Below are 23267 nucleotides of genomic sequence, written 5' to 3'. Positions count from 1 at the left end.
AAATTTGGTGTTTTGAAATTGAGGTCCCCGTGAAATTTGCAATTTTCGAGCGTGAAAAATCACTAAGCCTAATGAGGACTATTGAGGAAAAAATAGGTACACGGAAAAAATTCCGATTTTTTAATTAACATTTTTTCACAAAAACTCAATTTCCCAAAATACGTATTTTTTTTTATTTTCGAGATTTTTTTTATTTTTTCGAGTTTTTAGATTTTTAAAAATAGTGACCATACGTGACCATTTCTATTTTTTTTAAAGTTCAGAAAATTTGCTATGAAATTGTCTAAGAGACATTGAAGATTGGACCTCTGGTTGCTGAGCGGCTTAAAGAAAAAGAAACATGAAAATTGAAGTTTTCTAAGTCTCAACTAAACAATCCACCATTTTCTAATGTCGATATCTTAGCAACTAATGGTCCGATATTCAATGTTGAAACATGAAACATTCGTAAATAAATTCCGATCTTTTCGAACACAATATTTTCAAAAATTTTAAATTAGAACTAACATTTCAAAAGGGCCAAACATTCAATATTACGCCATTTTGAATTATTAGTCTTGATTCTCTTAGACAATTTCATAGCTAATTTTCTGAACTCTTCATAAAAAATATTTTTAGAAATTGTCACTCATGGTCACTATTTTTGAAAATTGAAAAATTGCAAATATTTCGCTAAAATCCAACTTTTGGTGGCTATATCTTGAAAATGGAGCCTTTTATCAAAAAATCTGTATAGTACTTTTCGATTGCAAATTCAATCTTACATTAAAAATTTAAGTCAAATTTGTTTTCGCATAAATTTCGATTTTTTCCAAAAATCACTATTTTTTCAAAAATTCAAAACTCGACGGCAGATTTTTTGACCATACTTCTCTATAGCTCAAAAGTTGCGGGTTTTTGTCCTCTAAAACATATCAAAAAATCTCAAAAATACAAAAATACGTATTTTGGGAAATTGAGTCTTTGTGAAAAAAATGTTAATTAAAAAATAGGCATTTTTTCCGTGTACCTATTTTTTTCTCAATAGTCCTCAACAATACCTACAACTTTTCCGAAGACACCAAATTGATCAGAAAATTCTCTCAAAAGTTAAAGCTGTTTGATATTTAGTAAAATTTTTGTGTGGACAGCAGCCGAAATTGTATGGAGACTTGTATGGGTGAACCAATGACACAAAATAGCTTATTTGGTCATAGGGAAGGCCCCCACAAAGTTTGAGCCAAATAAAAAAAATCAAATAAAATCCATTTCCGGTTTTGGTAGAGAATTGCTCATTTGACGTTTAGAAAAGTTTGAATTGATTGAACATTTTCTAAACTTTTCATGAAAAATATGTTTAAACATAAAATCTGCAGTTTGAAAAGCACTATCAAAGAAGGGAAGTAATCGAGGGTACTTTTTGATTGATAAATTAATTTTACATGTAAAGATTGGGTCAGCAATTTCATTCGACATAATTTTAAACATTTTTCTATCTAAATATTTGTTACAAATATTGTTTTTTTATTGTTTTAAAACAAATCAAAAATATTAAAAAACAGATCTTAATTTTCAAAACAGCACACGAAATTTTATTTATGAGTACCCTAAACAGAGAAAAAAGCAGTCGAATACAGACTGATGGAGCTCTTAATGGGGTAATTAAAGCATGTCTGAAAGCTGATATTAAATATCTCTGCAGTCGCATGCATTTCTACAACATGACAAAGTGTCTTCTTCGTTTTGAAAAATGGTTGACATTGAAAAAACCACGTGGGAGTGGTTTTTATGAGTCGTCTTGAATTAATTTTGGGATTTCAGAAAAAGAAAGAAATGATAAACGTTATACTGCAACTCTTTTGAGAGAATTGTAAATTTACTTATATAAACTAATTTGATCAAAAACATCAACATAAAAGGGATCTAATTAACTACCCCTTAACGAATTATACCAATTCTCTTTCAAATGCAGCAACGCGAGTTCATCGACTCTCAGTAGCGCAACGAAAATTTCACAAAAATTTCGCTTTGTTCGCGGCGATGCACTCACTTCTAACTCTGTGCAGTGCAGTTTATATGCACTTTGTATGCGCAACATGGCTTGAGCGCTCAGAAAACCAACTGAAACAGCAGCAAAAGGCGCGCGAATTAAGTCACTTAGCAGGGAGTTATTCTGAAAAATGTAGATGCTTCTAGAAGCAAAGCGCACGATTGCAATAATTTTCTTTCGCAAAGAAAAGTGAAACAAGCTGCAACATATGTGCATCAGCAACTGCAATCGCACGGGGTGGGCGGCTTAGTTGAGCAAAGAAACAGCGAAAAAAAGCGGTTCTTTATGTGCCCCAAAGGTGCTAAAAATTTCAATGAACTTCAACCGTACTGACTGTAGGGAGTAACATTTTAGAAGGGTTTAACTCCGAAAATTTTGAATAATTATTGTTGCTTTTTTCGCTATACCCTTTCAAAAAGTTTTTCCCAAGTAGTACTAAGGCTAAGGTCTACACTGGGAAAGTGTACCAACCGTTGCCTTCCGAAGCAAACAGCTGTTGTTCGTGAGTGGCCCCAGGGGTGCAGCAGCAGCAGCCGTTGCAACTTAGTTTTCCGGGACGAATCGATCGTTCCCTATTGCACTGAGCAACTGTTTGCAATGTGCACAAGCAAGAGTGTTGAAGGGGAAAATTGAATTGATGCCATCGCCTGAATGGCATCGACGGAAACAAAGGAGCCTGTGGAACAGGGAGAAATTTCGCTAATGAGATTCCGTTTCGTGAACTATCAAATATGGCACAAGGGACGTAAAGGAGTGCCTTAACGACATTCTCCAAGTTTCAAATCAAAGGAATTTTTATAATACCTTAGACATTGAAACGACTTTGGCTGAAGCTAAAATGAAGAATTATTTTAAAAAAATAAAAGAAAATCCTCAACCCAACTATCCAGCGCTTCAAGCGAAAGGGGCTTCCTAATTGACTCAGTTTGCTAAATTCATTGCATCCAGCTCACCCCATAAGAATTAATTAAAATTAATTTAAGGTTTTCGGAGGGAAAGCCACGCTCCCACAGAGATACGGAGTGAGGTTGTAAAAGCAGCCACGCAGTCGTTAAAAGTGCAAATAAAAACAGGATGAGCTTAGCAGAACCTCGAATCGCCGGCAAGCAACAGAATCATCGCTCGCTGTCGAGTGACTAATTGCTGCAATTCTCGCAGAGGTGGCCACCCCGAGATCAACTGGATGATCACGAAAGTTTCACTCTTCCTCTTCTGTTTGGCCCACCCAGCGAAGTGACTCTTAAGTGCATTTCGGGGTCGTCGATCCGAAAGAGGGTCTGCCGAAAGAGTCAGACTGTGACAAATCTGATGCTTTTAATCTTGAGAGGTGGGTCATCGCTGTCATTGTAAAGGATCCAACAGATTCTTGAAATGGGAACACTGATGGTGGAAGGAAGATTTTGGGTCTCTTTATTACTAATTGTTACCAAATTTCTCTTTTAAATTTTCAATCTTCAAATTCATGATTTGTTTTCCCATTACATCACTCATGTTTACTGGTTATGCCGCCAAAGATACACTTCAACTGCAAACAGTCTCGCTCAAATCTGGCAACCGTTCAACTCAGAGTGATTCAACGCCCATCATTCATCTCTTTTGCTCTCCACAGAAACAAAGACATCCTTCGCAGAAATTCGCAGTCCACATACCCCTCTTCGCGTAATCATCACTTGATGTCCGTGACCGTGAACGTCGGGCCGAAGATTCGTCGTTAATCTGCGACTGTCTTGAATGAACGAAGAAATTGAACGCGAACAAGCGAATCGTCGTCAACGAAACAAAACGCACACTCGGAAAAGACCGACTGAATTAACAAACTTTAAAAGTATAGCTTGGACTTTTTTTTTGAAAGACAGCACATAAAAAAGCGATTTTTTTTGAAAACTTCAAAATCAAACAAAGCTGGGAAAACATTTTTTTTAACACAAATGATTGTTGAAAATCATGAAATTAATATTGCCATCAAAACAAATAGTCTTGTAAAGCTCATGAAACTTTATTTCATGTTTTATCACATGTTTTTTTTTTTTAAGTGGGAGACCCTTTCAAAATATACTCAAAAAATCTAGGGGAAAAATATTTACAAAAAAAAAATCATTAAAAACACAATCGCAATGTACAATCGAGTATACACATTTTTTTTCAAACATTATAGAAACACACATTGTGCTTTGATCAAACAGGTCACTTGCCTTTTTCAAATTTTGTTAATTGGGACCACAGATTGGAAAAGGCATAAAACTTTTAAAAATATTTCAAAATATACAGATTGGAAAAGGCATACAACTTTCAGAAATATTTTTTCCAAAACTCATAGATATAAAGCATTTTTTTACAGTATTGAAACTAAGATTATGTTTAAGCATGGAATACTTTTTACTTCATATTTCAATTTTCAATTCGGTTTTATTGGTGAATTATCAATATACAATAAGTTCTTTTGGAATACATAACAGAAATTTGGAGTTCCTTTCAGCTGTGTGTGTTACATCATAATCCATTTTGGAACAATTGTTGCTTGTAGTTAAGGGGTTACCGAAAGGAAGAAAAAGTTAAGAAAAAAACTTACTAAACTTTTACTTCATATAAAAAGGGCAATTGAGAAAAATGAATGATTTTTTGAAACAGAAATCATTTCCCTATTAGTCCGATTTAAAATGTTTAGAAAAATCTCCGTAAAATTTGCAATCTTCTGCATTTAAATATTTTCAAAATTTCAAATATTAGCCTTACATTTCCAAATGGCCAAAACATTAAATTTTTAATCTTTTAAAATGTTATGCTTTATTGAAAGCATATTTTTAAAGATTAGAAAATTTAACATAGATTTTATTTTTTAACATTGTATATCGGACCAATAGATTCCGAGATATCGTTGGTTGAAGAGTTTTAAAATTAGAAAACACTTGGGAGATTTAATTTTGTTTTTTTTTGTTGTCATAAAAGGAAAAATGTATATAATTTCCAAAACTTTTTCAAAATTACCAATTTAATTTTACTTTCAAAATTGATTTGAAATGTTTTTTTTTTTTCGAATACATTTTAAATATTTTTGGAAAACCATGATATTTAAAAAAAATACCTTTGTTAGGGGGAAGGGTTTTTATTTACGTGTTTCCAAAAAAGTGTTAACGTGGTTTATGGATGGTACCAAACTCATTTTTATCTATATTTTCTATTGCTAAAAAGTTGAACTTTTTGGTCCACTGGACCAAAGCAAAAAATAAATAAATGCGTTTTTTTTAAATTTAACTTTAATAAAAAAAAATGCAATTAAATAATGGAAAAAAATGCTGTAGCTTTTTTTCTGCGCTGTCCTCATCATTACCTACAACTTTGCAAACTATTTTTGTATGGACAGTTAACAAATTGTTTGGAGACTTGTTAGGACGAATGAATTATGTAAAAAAAAATATATATTAAATCCATTTCCGGTTCTCATTTTTTTCCAATTTGACAGCAAAACTATTAAAAAATACATAATAAAACAAATTATAACAATTTTATTAAAAAAAAAAAACTGTTGCTACAAAACAATAACCAGTCTTATCAACTCAATGACAACAACGACCCAGTCAAGATCAAAGCTTAATTGAGTGCAGCGATTTGTAGAGGGGCGGCCCCATGAAAAGACGATTGCACTTTGTATGACGAGGAGGACTTGAACTGGATGAAACCTACGGATGAGATGTGCTTTGTTTGCTTGCACTAAAGTTTGCACTCCACGAAGTTATTGCTCCTGGAAGTTTGAGAGTCATTTGCAGAATTTCATAAATTATAAATTCAGAAATTTTAAACAAGTATTGCTTTTAATTTTTCCACTTATGTAAATTCTATGTTTTGCAACGAGTTGCTTACAAAATTTTTGCAATTCCGAAAAACGTTTTTTGAATGGAATTTGATGTCAAACATTCATGTGTTAAGTGAATTCACCGTTCAAAACAAAACAATATTGAAAAATGTTACTTTTCCATACTAGTTCTGAAAAGTAGAAATTAACACTAGTATTTAAATGGCATTAGTTTCAATTTGGTTACTTTTGGTAGAGAAAAGTAATCTGTTTCGTCGCCCGAATGACTGGAAAATTATGTAGTTTCACGACGGAATTGCAAAGACATATTTAAAGGTCTTATATATCAAACGAATACAAGAGTGTTAAACTTTACTCAAAAACTTTTGAGTGTTTTCAAACAAATTTGACAAATCCCATACAAACATTGCATAACAACCACTCAAGTGCACTCATCCACACAGTCAAACCGTATCGTGATTGAAATTCCTGACCTGCACCATTATTTTGGGGCGAAAAGCGCAGCACACTTGACCGTCACGCGTTTGGCAACTTTTTTTCTTCTTTTTGATTCCTTTGTTGTCATTTTGATGCCTCGTTTGTTTACGCTTTTGTGCGCTCACGACAAACGGTGGCGGTGGCGCCGTATCACTTTACATACGCTCGTTGTTTGGTGCACTTGTTGTTGCTTTTGTTTTCCGTAAACAAAAAACACCGGTATTGTCGATGTCGTGAAAAAAAAGTGGTGCGCGAAAGGAATTTTGCGGTTTTTCTTCTGTGCATATCCGATTACATAGCAGGTCGAGACGATGCAATGTCAGGGTGACAGCTGGGGCAGATTTTTGGAATTATTATTTCTCGATTAAATTTTCAAAAGGCCCTATCTGTATAGGAAACCCATGAGGGATAGGTTGTTTTGAAAATTTAATCTAGATTTCATCAAATTTAAATTTGATTTCCTTTCAAATTGAGCCAACATAATCCCATTTCATAAAAGTGACATTTAAAATTGTCACTTTTGTTAACAAGTTTCACTCTCGTGGTAGACGCTGGTAATGGTGCCAAATTATAAAAATACCGGCGGTCTTCAAGTGAAATGCGTTGTTTTGACAGCGCGCACCGACATTTTGCTCGCTAAATTTACATGCTCTTCTAACGCTCTTTCTCTCTGGTCGGTTGAATAAGTGCGATCTCGAGGAAGTTCTATTAATTTCAAGTGCGAAAATAATCGTAAAATTTGCGCGGTATTTGCGGTGATAATTGCACTTAAAATGAGATTTAGAGCGAGATTGAGTGCTTGGGGGGAAATTTATAGTTACGAGGGAAATCGGATGATTTGTGGTCTACGACAAAGACAGCAAAGAGAAGACTTTATTTTATACTGAGTTAAGATGAGGTCTGAATCATTTCATCAGTTCGTATTTACACGGAAAGAAGGTTTATCGTGAATCTTACTAATTTTCGGTTAAAAACCCTAAAAAAATTGGTTGTTTTTCCAACCACGATTTTTTTTAGCTGGAAATCCTAAAAAAAATTCCTGGATTTGACAGCTGGATCCAGGTCCTAAAAATGATAAATCTAGCTAAATTTTTAGTAAATTTTACTAATTTGCAAGCTGGAAAAATGCTGTCAGTCTCAAAAGCTGTATGTTTTGAGAAGGTCTGTTAGCTGTTTTAGCTAGATTTTATGGTATTCTAGGAAGTTTTATAGTTAGCCCAGCAAGTTTTTAGGCTGTTTCAACTAGTTTTTTTGGAATCATTCTCAAAATTTTCCATTGATGGCTGCGAAGCCAGGTATTTTCACACATCTTTTTAGCTAGTTTAGCTAACTTTGCCACTATTCTTGGTAGGTGTTTTGGTTGGAATAGCTAATTTTTCCACTATTTCTACAAGTTTTCTTTCAAAAGCCTCCGTTGCTGCCTGCAAAGCACGCATTCTTCACCCAGCCTTTTGGCTGATTTAGCTCGTTTCTTTTTTGTTCTTGCTTCGTTTTTCGGTAAGTCCAGCTAATTTTTCGACTGTTTTAACTGGAAATTTCGAAATCATTTTAAAAATCCCTTGCTGCCTGTAAAGTTGTTTTCTTATTTTCAAAAAGACTTTTTGCTGGTGTAGCATGATTTTCCGCTATTCTTGGTACGTTTTTTGGTAGTCCAGCAAAGTTTTTTGGATGTTTCAATAGTTTCCAGGCTTTTTAAACTATGTTCTAGTTGATCATCCTTATAGTACGGCTTTGTTATTCTATTGACAAATTAAAAAATAAATAAATACAGTAATACAAAAATACAAAAATACAAAAATACAAAAATACAAAAATACAAAAATACAAAAATACAAAAATACAAAAATACAAAAATACAAAAATACAAAAATACAAAAATACAAAAATACAAAAATACAAAAATACAAAAATACAAAAATACAAAAATACAAAAATACAAAAATACAAAAATACAAAAATACAAAAATACAAAAATACAAAAATACAAAAATACAAAAATACAAAAATACAAAAATACAAAAATACAAAAATACAAAAATACAAAAATACAAAAATACAAAAATACAAAAATACAAAAATACAAAAATACAAAAATACAAAAATACAAAAATACAAAAATACAAAATACAAAAATACAAAAATACAAAAATACAAAAATACAAAAATACAAAAATACAAAAATACAAAAATACAAAAATACAAAAATACAAAAATACAAAAATACAAAAATACAAAAATACAAAAATACAAAAATACAAAAATACAAAAATACAAAAATACAAAAATACAAAAATACAAAAATACAAAAATACAAAAATACAAAAATACAAAAATACAAAAATACAAAAATACAAAAATACAAAAATACAAAAATACAAAAATACAAAAATACAAAAATACAAAAATACAAAAATACAAAATACAAAAATACAAAAATACAAAAATACAAAAATACAAAATACAAAAATACAAAAATACAAAAATACAAAAATACAAAAATACAAAAATACAACAATACAAAAATACAAAAATACAAAAATACAAAAATACAAAAATACAAAAATACAAAAATACAAAAATACAAAAATACAAAATACAAAAATACAAAAATACAAAAATACAAAAATACAAAAATACAAAAATACAAAAATACAAAAATACAAAAATACAAAAATACAAAAATACAAAAATACAAAAATACAAAAATACAAAAATACAAAAATACAAAAATACAAAAATACAAAAATACAAAAATACAAAAATACAAAAATACAAAAATACAAAAATACAAAAATACAAAAATACAAAAATACAAAAATACAAAAATACAAAAATACAAAAATACAAAAATACAAAAATACAAAAATACAAAAATACAAAAATACAAAAATACAAAAATACAAAAATACAAAAAAATACAAAAAAAAATACAAAAAAATACAAAAATACAAAAATACAAAAAATACAAAAATACAAAAATACAAAAATACAAAAATACAAAATACAAAAATACAAAAATACAAAAATACAAAAATACAAAAATACAAAATACAAAATACAAAAATACAAAAATACAAAAATACAAAAATACAAAATACAAAAATACAAAAATACAAAAATACAAAAATACAAAAATACAAAAATACAAAAATACAAAAATACAAAAATACAAAATACAAAAATACAAAATACAAAAATACAAAAATACAAAAATACAAAAATACAAAAATACAAAAATACAAAAATACAAAAATACAAAAATACAAAAATACAAAAATACAAAAATACAAAAATACAAAAATACAAAAATACAAAAATACAAAAATACAAAAATACAAAAATACAAAAATACAAAAATACAAAAATACAAAAATACAAAAATACAAAAATACAAAAATACAAAAATACAAAAATACAAAAATACAAAAATACAAAAATACAAAAATACAAAAATACAAAAATACAAAATACAAAAATACAAAAATACAAAAATACAAAAATACAAAAATACAAAAATACAAAAATACAAAAATACAAAAATACAAAAATACAAAAATACAAAAATACAAAAATACAAAAATACAAAAATACAAAAATACAAAAATACAAAAATACAAAATACAAAAATACAAAAATACAAAAATACAAAAATACAAAAATACAAAAATACAAAAATACAAAAATACAAAAATACAAAAATACAAAAATACAAAAATACAAAAATACAAAAATACAAAAATACAAAAATACAAAAATACAAAAATACAAAAATACAAATTAATTTTACTTAATTTAACTTAATTTTACTAAATTTTACTTAATTTTACTTAATTTTACCTAATTTTACTTAATTTCACTTAATTTTACTTAATTTTACTTAATTTTACTTAATTTTACTTAATTTTACTTAATTTTACTTAATTTTACTTAATTTTACTTAATTTTACCTAATTTTACTTAATTTTACTTAATTTCACTTAATTTTACTTAATTTTGCTTAATTTAAATTTAATTTATTAATTTTACTTAATTTTTTTTAATTTTACAAAATTTAACTTATCACAACTTAATTTTACTTAATTTTACTTAATTTTACTTAATTTTACTTAATCTTACTTAATTTTACCTAATTTTACTTAATTTTACTTAATTTTACTTAATTTTACTTAATTTGACTTAATTTAATTAATTTTAGTTAATTTTACTTAATTTTACATAATTTTGCTTAAATTTACTTAATTTTGCTTAATTTTTCTTAATTTTGCTTAATTTTATTAATTTTACTAAATTTAACTTAACACAACTTAATTTAACTAAATTTTGGCAAATTCAACTAAATTACACTAAAAATAACTTTTTTCAACTGAATTTATCTGAATTAAACTAAATTTTGGCTTAATTCAACTTATTTTTATAAACTCTTCTTAATTTAACTAAAATTAACTAATTTAATAAAACTTAAATTGATTAAACTTAATTTCACTAAATTTAACTTAATTGAACTTCATTTAACTTCGTTTCTAACAATATTTAACACTATTTTTTGATGTGCTTTAAAGGCGTTAGGTGCCCTATTTGTTCGGATTTGTCAAACATCGGCCAATCTATGTCTAGACATTCTGTACCAGCCGCCCCTCCAAGTGGACAGATGTCCATACAAAAAAGTAGAGTGTGGACAATTGCCAGTCTCCCCTTTCCCCTGCCAATGTTTTCACGTGGTTTAGGGATGCCCCCACTTTATGTTAAGTACATTTTTTTACCTACGCATCGTCCAAACAGTAACGAGAGGCTCAACTTCTAACCACTTTCCCTCAACACAAAAAACTTCTCACCTTATCAACTGAAACATTCCTTCAGGTGCCGATCCGCAGAAAATCTTCCTGGCTTTTAATTTATTCACTCACACAACACATTCTATCACCTTTTGCACTTGCACTCAAACAACACACATAATCATCAAAAAAAAACTTCACGAACTGAGCGGCTCAAACAGGATCGAACACGACACAGGACGTTGCTTTGTTTTGTTCTCGAACTGATGATCTGTCAAAAATCCATGCTGCCGGTTCCAGCTAGTTTTTTTGGTAATTTTACGCAAAATTGTGCTGAAACACCATTATTTTTGGTAAAATCTCTCCTGTCATTTTGGTTTGGGCTGTCAGTTTTGGAAAGCAAATCAGCAATCAGGGTTAGCTATTTCACCAATCCCAGATTGGTAAATTTAGCTGAAATTTTAGCTGATTCAACCAAAAAAATCACTGTTTCACCAATTTGAAGCCAGCTAATTTGAATTGTTAAATTTTAGATGGAACTCCTTTCCGTGTACTTTCACAATTAACACATTGAAATTTACTCATCGAACCAAGAAATTGCCAGTAATTTATACATAAATATTCGTGACATCATTTCCAAATTCCTCCTTCCTCAAACCTTCAAAATTAATGGCCACACCCTTAAGTGTCAACCCGTTGCGTGTGTTCCCATTTAACCGTCAACGCAAACAAACGCACATTTTATGCCAAAGTCAACACTCTGCAGTCAGTCAGCACCCCAAAACTCGCCGAATAAATTGAGCAAAGTGTAATAAAATCCTAAATTTGTTTGCCAAACACATCTGTTGACCCCTTCCCAATTATTATTATTGAAAGAAAATTTATGGTACAACACACACGCACACACGCAGCTAGTAGCAGCGATTACACATGCTTCACATAAATGTAACGATCTTGCTGCTGGATAAGGAGGGGTGTTCAATTAAAATTTTATTTCAATAAAGCATTATGCTTCTCCATCACCAGAATTAAACTGAAAGTCATTAGGACGTAAATAAACCTTCAAAATTTAGGATCATCCCTACTCCAATGCTGTTCCAAAACGCCTGTTCTGTTTACATACCCTACCGCGGCGTCGCCGGCGGCGGCGGTTCTGGCCGCTCTTACGACGGCCAAGGAATAACATCCTCTCAACTTTTTCCAGTCGTCGTCTTGACACGAAAAACATGCCCATCGACAGGGGCACATGTATGCACAAGAAGTTTTAGATTTTTTTACGACCATAGAACACCATCAGACATCATAGCTAGCCATGGCTGCAGAGAAGAGCTCAAGGGAGCTCATATTCCAATCAAGCACGGTCCAAGTCCGGTCAGTGGCCACCCGGAGTTGGGAAAAGGGGCCCCGAGTTAAATGTACTTTTATTGTTATTTAGTTGATTTATCGGCGGTCACTAAATGAAAGGGCAAAACGTCAGGAATGAATTGCAGTTAGTATGAATGAGTCCATTTTGAACTCCTACATCCAAATCTTACTCTTTTTCTCAGTCCCTCTCCAGTTCCCAGTTTCAAACCTTACTTCAACCTATAAATCAATCTCTTACCTCATAGTAATACTACCTGACCTACTCCTGCTCCTAATCCTGCTTTTATTTCTAAATCATACTCCTGTTCCTAAATCCTACTCCTACTCTCAATTCAAATTCTTACTCCTATTTCAAATTCCTACTTATACTGCAAAATTAAACTTGTATTCCTAAATATTTATAATTATATTCCAAATTCAAAATTCCAACTCCTAGTCCTAAAGCCTCCTTCTATCCAAAATCATTTTCGTACACCCAAAGGAAAAATATAACTCAAAATCTGCAACATTGGATTTGTTGCAGAAAATGTCACATTTTATAACATTTTTTGCAGCAAGCCCGTAGATCATTTTTGCCCGCGTGTAAAAATTTCAGCGATCTGCAGTTCTCACCAACACATATAATGCTGGCCCGTCCCCGAGCAACACTCCAAAGAGAAGCATATTTTGGTGCTTTTTCACTCATTTTTCATCAAGCGTCCATGGCGCGGTGGTAGCGTGTCGGATCAATCAATAGTGTTTTTTTTTTTTGGTGAAATACAACCAAAAAGCCGTCGGTAATGTCGATAATTGTCGGTAACGGGCAAAAATGTCATACTCCTATATCGCGAAAAATGCATGAGGACAGATTTCATGCAGATTCTGATATACTTTCATGCCGCCATGCATCACAATCATGCGACTGCCAGTTGGGTGTACCTCAAAATTCTGCTCCTATTCTTGTAACATACTCACACTTCTATTCCAAATGTGTTATCCTATTCCAAATTCCCACTACTATTCTCAAATCCTAAATCAGTGTTTTGGGCCTTATCAAATGTTAGGATTGATTTGAAAATTATTTTAATTCGAATGACAGTTTTATTTTTTTTAATTTTAAAGCGGGGCATAGTTGCTGAGTTTTTTTACTTGAAAATTCCAGGTTGGCAACACTGCCAAATTAATTTAAACAATTTGTGCCATAGGTCAAGAGATGACATTTTTTGTCAACATTTCACAAAATGGTTGTATTGTGGAATTATTTTATTTTGTGTTAAAAATCTTATTTTCTGAAAACTACTAAACAATACTTACAACTTTGCCCAATACACCAAGTCCATAAGAAAATTCGTTCTCATGATATAGATTTTCGAATATTTTAGTAGCCTTTTCGTATGAACAGTTGCCAACATTGTATGGAGATGTGTATGGACAAACTCATAGAAAAAGTACACACAAAATTTCATCCAAATAAAAAAAAAAACTAAATTTGTTATTCTTGGAAGAATGATTCTAATGGTATTGGCTTGGAAAATTATGCGTAAACAGAAGTGTGTACCGCGATTTGGTTTTTCAGTTGCAAGTGAAACTGAATTAATCCTAAGTCATAATCTCATATCTAAACAAACTTCTGTTCTTATATCCTACTCCTGCTTCTATTCAGTTCTATTCCAATTTCATACTTCAGAGTGGCCACTCAAACCCCATTTTCGATTTTTCGCAACTTTGCCCAAATCCAAACAATATCTTTTTTATAATCAACAGTACAAGCACATTTATTATGATCGGTATCTTATCAAATGTTATTTTTTATAGTTTTAGTTTTTTTGCTATTATTTTAATTAATTGAGATTTCCAAATATTTTCAAAAAACTACAGGGAAACTCAGGTTAGTATTTTTTTTACAAATATTTGAATGTTGTGACAGATTGAGAAAGAACAATAACTTTAAGCAGGTAATCACTGTTGAAATTTAGCTTTATTTACAGAACTGAATCAGACAAATCTTCACACTACTGTGAACTCTCTCTGTGTCGATATTGAAGGGACCGTCGAGAACGGGAGGTATCAAATTATAGAACGATATATCAAAGCATGCTTTTTGAAGGGACTGACGAATTTATTGACAGCTGGAACAAAATTGATATCGAGAAAATCGACAGCCATAGAGTCGACTGCTCATGTTGCTATGCTCATTACTTAGCTCATTTTTCATACTTTTGCCCGACGTTCACGATTACCCAATTTAAGTTGCCACCCTGCTATTCCTATTCCTAAATCCTACTCCTAATAATACTCATGAATTCCTTCTCTTATTCCAAGATCCAACTTCTATTCTCAAATCCTACTTCTTGTCAATTAAAAATCTATCCGCTTGAAATTCCTCATCCCAAACCGAAGGAAATCCGATATCACTTGAAATTAATTTCACCTGTCGCACGCTGCTGTCACCCATTTTCGTGCGACAAGTGCGCCAAGGGGAGCCGTTAAACCGATAGCATCATCTGTGCGGCCTCGATTTGATCCAATTACTCGTCGTTGTCGTTGGATGTCGTGTAAGTGCGTCATCACATCGTCAACGTTCAAGTTCCAGCGCGCTTAACTACCGTGTAAATCGTGTTCGCAGAGTTAGAAAGACGCAAAATTGGTATTTTTTTTAAGTAAGAAAAACGGTCAATTTGAATTTTAATCCTACCAAAAATTTAACCTTGTCTCAAAAGATTGTAATTTTGACAACATTAAAAATCATCTATTTGTCTGTGACGCCCAGTTTCAAGCCCAATTTAACCGTCCAAGCGTTCCGCATAAATCATTAGCCTAGTTCCTTGGGAATCTTTCCAAATGCAATTGACCTTGTTGTGAGAAAAAAAAAAACACTAGAAATTGCACTTTGATTGAGGCAAACCCAGGAAAGCATTTCACTTTCTAAGGTTGATGACTGATGACAATCGCGGAATGACCCCCACAGGAACCCACTTTGAGGTCAAGGGTGGAACCATATTTCACGCGGACCTAGACTCAATTCCAGACGCAGCACTCGTTTTGATTAGTCACACGGTTCGCTTGAGTGAAAATGAAAAATGACCTATAAATTATACTTCCAAATTTGGCGCGCTCGCCGATATCGGGACTCTAGAGTAGAGTAGAGTCGGCAGGCCAAAGGTCAATTGCTAAAATTTAATACTCCAAGGCAGCGGCAAGTGTCGGTCGGTCGGTGGCGAACATGTGACAATAATTGGTGAGGGGCAATATTGTTCGACTAGAAGTGATGGACGGCTCGAAGAAGAGGAACGCTAGTTTCTGATGAAACTTGGGGCGACTATTGCTCGAAAAAGTTGGGTGATGTATGGGCCACTCTATTCCATTTACAATCGATGCTATATTGTGGCAATCGAATGAAGATCAATTGTCGGGGGTTGAACTTGCAATTTTGTGAACAATTTATACACCCAAAATTCAGAGTCGAGATAATCGTTCTCTCAAAATTTATTGAGGGCTCAGTGCTAAAATCGATAGAATAATGGTACCAACTCACACCATCATAACAAATGAGTTCATTCGTTAGTTGAATCAATAAATCTCCAACAAGTGTCATACATCGACTTCTGACTTCTCCTTGGTCACCAAGCTGTGGTGGCCGAGGCAGCTAAGTCATTGGATTGGTTTGTCAAAGGTCTCTGGTTCGATTCCCGTTGTCGACACTTTTGGTTTTTTGTTTGACGGATGAACTTTTTTTGCAAATGAACCTCGAGAGAATAGTTCTATCGCCCATCTCGAGCTGTGTTCTCTGCGTCCGTGAATGGTACCACTATTCTCTCGACTCGAGACCATCATTCTCTCGGACTAGCGCTGCCAGTTTTGGGTGTAGTGTATGTATGTTGATTTAGTGGCTCCAAAGTAGTTGTTTCTTATCAAAATATTAAACTAATTTAGTTTTCAAAGTGTATTTCGGCGATTCACTACTTAATAATTGTGATAATTATGAAAAATTTTGAAGAACGAGTGGATAATTCTCAAGAATTTACAGATTATCTCAACGAAAAATAAATAATTTTCAGCAAAAATACTAATATCAGACGCTCTTGTTCATAAAACCCAGCTGTCTGGTCTGTTCAGGCAGAACACATGTCAGCGTCAATACAATCTGCCACTCAACCAGTAACAGATCTCCTCCCTTGCTCCATAAAGCAGTAAAGCCCTACACACAAACGGTACAACACTACAGCTAGCCGATAGTTCCTACACCTCTTTCCCCGCAATCAGATATAGATCTCAGCGAGGTCACAACCAGTATCCACACTGGGATGAAATTACAACCCGACTTTACTCCAAGTATATCGACATCAGTCTCTCGAAGAAAAGCCGCTCGTTGGCAGACTTTCCGGACTAGACATCTGCGTTCATCTGGTTGCACGATCTCTGATTCAGCACTCCGCCGAGTCTAGTCTAAAAGTGCGGAGGCGGAATGTTTCCATTAATTGTGCATTAATCAATTTTATTAGCGCACCATTAATAAGTGCCGCGCAGCAGAACTGGAAAAGACCGGTTGATGTCATTAATTCAATTGTATACATGTAAACAGAGGGCTTGTAGATCTTTGCGGTATCGAGTTAATTGAAAGTAAGTGATTCAAATTTCAAGAACTTGCCATTCCAGGCGTAAATCGAGCTTGAAACGTGCGGCTGTCAAATTACGTAGCACCACATCAATCAAAATTCGAGAAAAAACGTAAATATCGTCCAAATTTGGCGCCGTCAAAGTACCCAGAAACACATCCATCTGGAACGGGTTTCATAACGAACCACATCAAATCGGCCACATTGCACACATGGCGTTGCTGGATGCTGTTTCCTCTTTCGAAAATTTCCGAGGCAATCAACCATGCGACTCCATCCACTCTCTCGGTTTGATATCTTGGGCAAGGGGTGCAGCAGGGTGGCGGAACACACGCGCCGCCTGAGAGCAGAGAAACGTGCCTTTTCCGGCTTGGTGAAAATCTAAACATCAGAATACAAACTTCCTTCGGTGGGAAATTGACGCGACCGCTGAAAATGTTTAAGTGAGATCGTAACTTTTGAATGCAGATTGAATCCACCTGTTACATTTTTGAAAAGAATATTATGAAATCCTAAAATAACGAAAAAAAAATCATTTAAAGATGGCCTTAAAATTCAGCAACATAAATCAAATTGAAATCTAGATTAAATTTTCAAAAGGTCCTATCTGCATAGGAAACCCATGAGGGATAGGTTGTTTTGAAAATTTAATCTAGAAATAACAAATCTCAAAACTTTCATAAATAAGAGCAAATCTTGCACCGAAATTCAGTTTGCCCTCTAATTGCATCGCTTAGTACACGCACATGTTTAATTCAATTGAAACACACGTGTACACAATTGTGATGCCCAAAGTGCTCGCGTTTGCCACCCACTGTGACTTATCCCCTCCATAACGAGAGTAAAGAGTGAGAACATTTTTTTTTCAGTATTTTTAAGTGTATAAGGAAAATCAATTGAAAAGGGCAAACACAATCTTTTTAATATTTAATAAAAACTTATTTTACGATTTAAATTTCTACAATATTCAAAAATAATATTTTTGCAATTTTCTTTTGAAAATGTATACATTTCCTGTCATTCTAAAGTGACAAAATATCCTTATTATCATCACCAAAAACAACAGTGTTGAAAAGTTCACTATAACAATCATTTGAGTTAAACTTATTCCCGCCCGTGTGGATCAATCGGACCGCGCACTGGACTAACAATCCAGAGGTCGCCGGTTCGAATCCCGCGGCGGGTGCTCTAAAATTCTTTGTGTAAATATGGGTATTCGGCGCCGTCGCTCCGTGCCATACTTTCATACACTTAGGAGCCCAGGGCGGCGAAGTCCTTGTAGATAAAAAGGAAGACACTAGTGGTTGGTACTAGCAATGGTGGCCGACAGCTATAAAGTCAACTTCGTTTTGAGTTAAACTTTTTCTTCAATTGTATCGAAAAGTAATACTTTTCCACACTATTTTGGTATCTGATCAATTTCGTGTCTTCGGCAAAGTTGTAGGTATTGATGAGGACTGGTCAGAAAAAAGGAACATTTTTTTAAATCAAGACTACATTTCAAAAGGGCGTAATATTGAATGTTTGGCCCTTTTGAAATGTTAGTCTTGATTTGAAAAAAATGAAAATATTTTTGTCGAAAAGATCGGAAAATTTCACAAATGTTTCATATTTTCTGTCTGCCTTTGTGGATCAATCGGACCGCGCACTGGACTCACAATCCAGAGGTCGCCGGTTCGAATCCCGAGGCGGACACAAAAAATTCTAAGTGTAAAATATAGGTATTCGGTGCCCTCTCCCCGTGCCCATACCTTCACACTTAGGAGACCCGGGAGGCGGAGTCTTGTCGCAAAAAGAACGATACACGCCTGTGGATCCGTTGACGAAACCGCAAGGTTTAAGAGGGCCACATTATAAGGTGTTACGTCGATTCCGTTTTCCGTTTTTTTCATATTTTAACATTGAAAATCGGACCATTAGTTGCTGAGATATCGACATTAAAAAATTGTGGATTGTTTTGTTGAGACTTAGAAAACATCAATTTTCCTGTTTTTAAATCTTTGCATGTTAATATCTCAGCAACTAACGGTCGTATCAACAAAGTTCAAAATAGCAAAATATAGAGAATTTTCTCAACTTAACAAAAAAAATTTTTTTTCGAAAGTGGGCAAACATGGGCACTAATTTAAAAAAAATGAAAAACTGCGACTATTTTTTAAAAAGTTACCTAAAAATGGCTATAACTTGAAAACGGTGCACTTTATTTAAATTTCACTTTTTCAAAATTTCACTTAAGTACTTTTTGTTTGCAAATTTGATTTTAGTTGAAATTTTTTTGCGACCAATATCAGTATTGATTAAAAAATTCATAACTCAGTAAAAATTTGTTTGCCTGATCTAGAAATTTCTGAAAAGTTTGTCTCCTAAAACATAACAGAAAATTAAAAAAAAATAGTGTTTTTTGCAAATCAAGTTTTAGTGACAAAAAGTGAAATCAAAAAACACCAAAATAACTTTACCGTGTATTATTTTTTTCAGTGTAGTCCTTATCCATACCTACTACTTTACCTAAGACACCAAATCGATCAACAAATTTCTTCAAAAGATACAGATTTTTGAATTTTCATTTGTAATTTTTGTATGGACAGCTGCCAACTTTGTATGGAAAATTATATGGACAAACTAATGATGCAAAATGGCTTCTTTGAGCATACGGAAGTTTTCTTATGTCAGAAAAAATGTGTAATTTTACCTCTAAAAATGTGTAACTTTACTACTATTCTGGTGTAGTGTCGCTTTTTCAGTCTTTATTGAGGTAAACTGCCCATGTTCGCATAAATGTCCCATATGCAAAAACAGCAAGCTGAGAAAAACGCATTTGAAGTTTGTCCCATACATAAGGCTACGGGTTAAGTTTTCGCGGAAAAACTGGATTTCCTCCTGATTTCTAGAACAAAGTACTGGATGTTATAGGCTCTTTTGAAAGAGCACACAATTTTGAACCAAACTGCATCAATAACTTGAAATCGTTGAAAATGCATATGGGACATTTATGCGATCATGGGCAGTAAAATAACATCATAAAATAAATATTAATCAACCTTCCAAAATTACACCTTCCAAATTTACACATTTTTTTACTATGTAAAACAACGTTTAACAGTTTGAACTATATTTGAAGTTTTTATTTTTGTTACGCAATTATTTCCTTCCAAAAACATTGAATCTTTATATATATAATATATAAAATTTCGACGGTTTTGTTCGAACGCGAATCAATTCAACACGGAACGTCGGATCGGAGCGCTCTTTGCTGCGTTGGGTTCGTATAAGCCCAAGGAAGGTTCTTACGCTAAAGGGTTACAACTTTGGCCACTCTGGAACCGATTCCGGAAGATCTGCAGTTTGTATGGGAAAAGTTGCATAAAATCAAATTTTGATCACAGGAGGCTGAATAAGCAAACAAGCTAAAAACGTCAAGAAGCGAAAAAATGACAAGACGAAGTTTGTCGGGTAAGGCTTGTTTACTTATAAAAATGTAAATTTATCTTTAAGAAAATTTTATTACAAAAAAGGTTTCACCAAACTTGGCACTTCTGCCTCAACACATGGCATAAAGTAGGTTGATATACAGACTACTATCACACAAACACACTTGACCTTGATGAAGTTTTTTTCTCTATTGATTGCCAACAGCTGGATTAGCCAGTTAGGCCGGCTCTACTTTGTAGAGATCATTTCACTTTCCGCATTTTGAATTTCTTATTAAGTTTCTTGGTTGAACACGTGGTTCTGTGAATTTTTTCAAAAAGACAAGATAGATAGGGGAACAGCATCGAATTCCATCGTGCCTCTAATGTTGCCATAGCAGCACATTGATGTTCACTTACAGCTCTTAAAAAGCGTTTTCAACTGAAATCGAGTGATAAATAGCTCAATAGGAAGTGAGCAAACAAGTTTCTATTAACAGTTTTGCAAAATTAGTTGTTTAAATAGTGAAAATCAGCAAATTTTATGAAGTTAGGAGCGAGTGCTTACCCTGCCAAACATACGAGAATCCCCTATATCTATTTTTTATAAAATTGATTAAACACAGAAAAATATCTCAAAAAATTACTGATTCGAAATAACAATTACAAATAAGCGTGTAATCATTTGACGTTTACTTTGACGAACAATCCGCGTCGTTCTCCCACGCACTCCCGCCAAGCCTTCTTTGATTGTTCAAATATTTGTACGTTCGTTTTTCCTACCGCTACTCGAACATATTGCCGTACATCATTCTTTTGGAGGAGGGTTTGTTGTTCGCTTCTTGCTCGTGGTTTACACGGGACTGAAGTGCCACTAATTTGGTGTTGATTGATAGAATTTGTTGTTTGATGTTTGATGAGCCAAAAAAGGGGGTAAATATTGTTACAGAGGATCAGATTGATGAGTAGAGATTGGGAATTTTATATGGCTAAAAATGTTTAAAAGATTGAAGGAAGATTTACTCATTTAAAGATGATTTTGACTAATTCTCTTTTTTAATTTTTCAATAAATTAATTAATCTACCTTACTTTCAAATATCTAATGAACAAAATATTGTTATGTATTTTTTTCAAAGAAAATTGTTTAGAAAAGAATTATGTTATTTTACTCAAATTGACCCACTTCTCCCTTACCAAACAAGTGATTAAGTGCATGCATTAAGCGCACCAAATCTCAATTACATTTCAAACAACACGGCACGCCACTAAATCATTTTCGAGCCCCAAATTAATCACTCTCTGTCCCGGGCGTGTGACATGTGGCTTTCAACGCGTGTAATCACTTTTCTGGTTTACTTTTGCTTCCTGCTCGAACCCCGGGAAAACGTAAACAATTTCCCCTGCCCCCTACGAACGGCGGGCGATTTTCCTTTCTTGTTGGTGGTGATGGTACTTTTGAGCATCTCTTTTGAAACACGTCCCATGATTAATGGCAACCTGCTGCTTCAAGGGGATTTTTGCGTTTCTGACCAAGTTTTTTTTTGTTGGATTCACGAAACAAATGTATTGGGAGTGAAATTTCCGCAGTTTCAACCTATTTTTTACATAGTCAAAGATACTTGAACAAGTTTCAAAAATACAAAAATATACAAAGCTACATTAACAGATAAACTCTGATCAGAACTTTATCAACTCGAATTCAGTTTAATTCCCTGACTCCTTCAACCAATACAATAAAATCAGGAGTCTAGGTCAACAATTTTCTTGTTTCCCTTGAGGGACGCAAAAGAGACAAATCTAGGACATTGTACTATACATTTCTTACCACTCATCATCGTCACCTCATTTCCTCGATTGAACACTTCCCATCTCTTCAGAGATATAGCCCTGAACCTGGCAACACTGTTATACTACGAGCTATTCATGGTAATAGCAGATTCTGGGGAACCGCAAAGGCGTGACATTAGGGTGCGCCAAAATGACAAAAGTTGGGCTATTCCGGATAGGCGGGCAAAAAACCATAGTTTGGCATCCACAGAAGCTCTCCTGAAAGTTTCAGCCAATTTGGTTAAGAATTCGAGGTGCCCAACCGATTTGAAATTTGTATTGGAATTCGAACCCAAATGTATGGGGAAAACGACTATTTTTACCTTTTGTTCTCCAACTGGTTCAAAATTCAACCAAAAAAATTTCTGTGCTGCACATGCATAGATTAGTATATGAGGAACAAATTTGTAGAACATTGCAGATTGATTTGATCAAAATTGATTTAGTTATAAGCGGATTAAGTGATATAAACGTAATTTCAATTATCCATTTGGTCATGACAAAAAGTCTGTACAAAATGACTTTTGGACGGTCACTTTGATCAGAAATAATTTGACAACTGGTCAAGTTAGAGTTTGAGGAATGACCGATCGGGGTGGGAATCAGCTTCTTTTTTTGCGCCAGATTTTCTGGCCTCAGGCATTAGTGTGTGCTCAATGTACGGTAGTGATCTTCTCTCCACATATTGCGGGAAAAGGTCCAACGGTCGCTATTCGCCACTGGCTTTCTACAAGTCGTCCTTTGGCATGGTTTTGATAATTATAGTCACTGAAGGTTATGTTTCCACGATATGAGGCTGAAGGTTTCAAAGGGGGAGAGTATGGTTTTCAGGGTTCACTGAAGTGGCCTAGTCTGTGTGCACCTCGTGATGGTGTAGCTCTCGATCAATGATTCAAGAGTTTTAAACAATAAAAAAAAATGTTTTCAAAACGACCGTTTGTAAATTGATTTTTATTGCATGAATTTATTACATTAAAAAC

General features: G+C 33.3%; 1 protein-coding gene across 2 annotated transcripts in view; it reads right to left on the bottom strand.

Annotated features, from left to right (window-relative positions):
* The window catches only part of LOC120421534 (ubiquitin-conjugating enzyme E2 W), a 73572-nt gene that overhangs the window by 23162 nt on the left and 27143 nt on the right, over nt 1-23267 (bottom strand). The gene's annotated exons all lie outside the window — the stretch shown is intronic.

Source organism: Culex pipiens, chromosome 3 (genome assembly GCF_016801865.2).
Source record: "Culex pipiens pallens isolate TS chromosome 3, TS_CPP_V2, whole genome shotgun sequence".
NCBI classification, from domain to species: Eukaryota; Metazoa; Arthropoda; class Insecta; order Diptera; family Culicidae; genus Culex; species Culex pipiens.
Note: the sequence above shows the minus strand (reverse complement) of the source record. Positions and strands in the feature narration are given on the sequence as shown.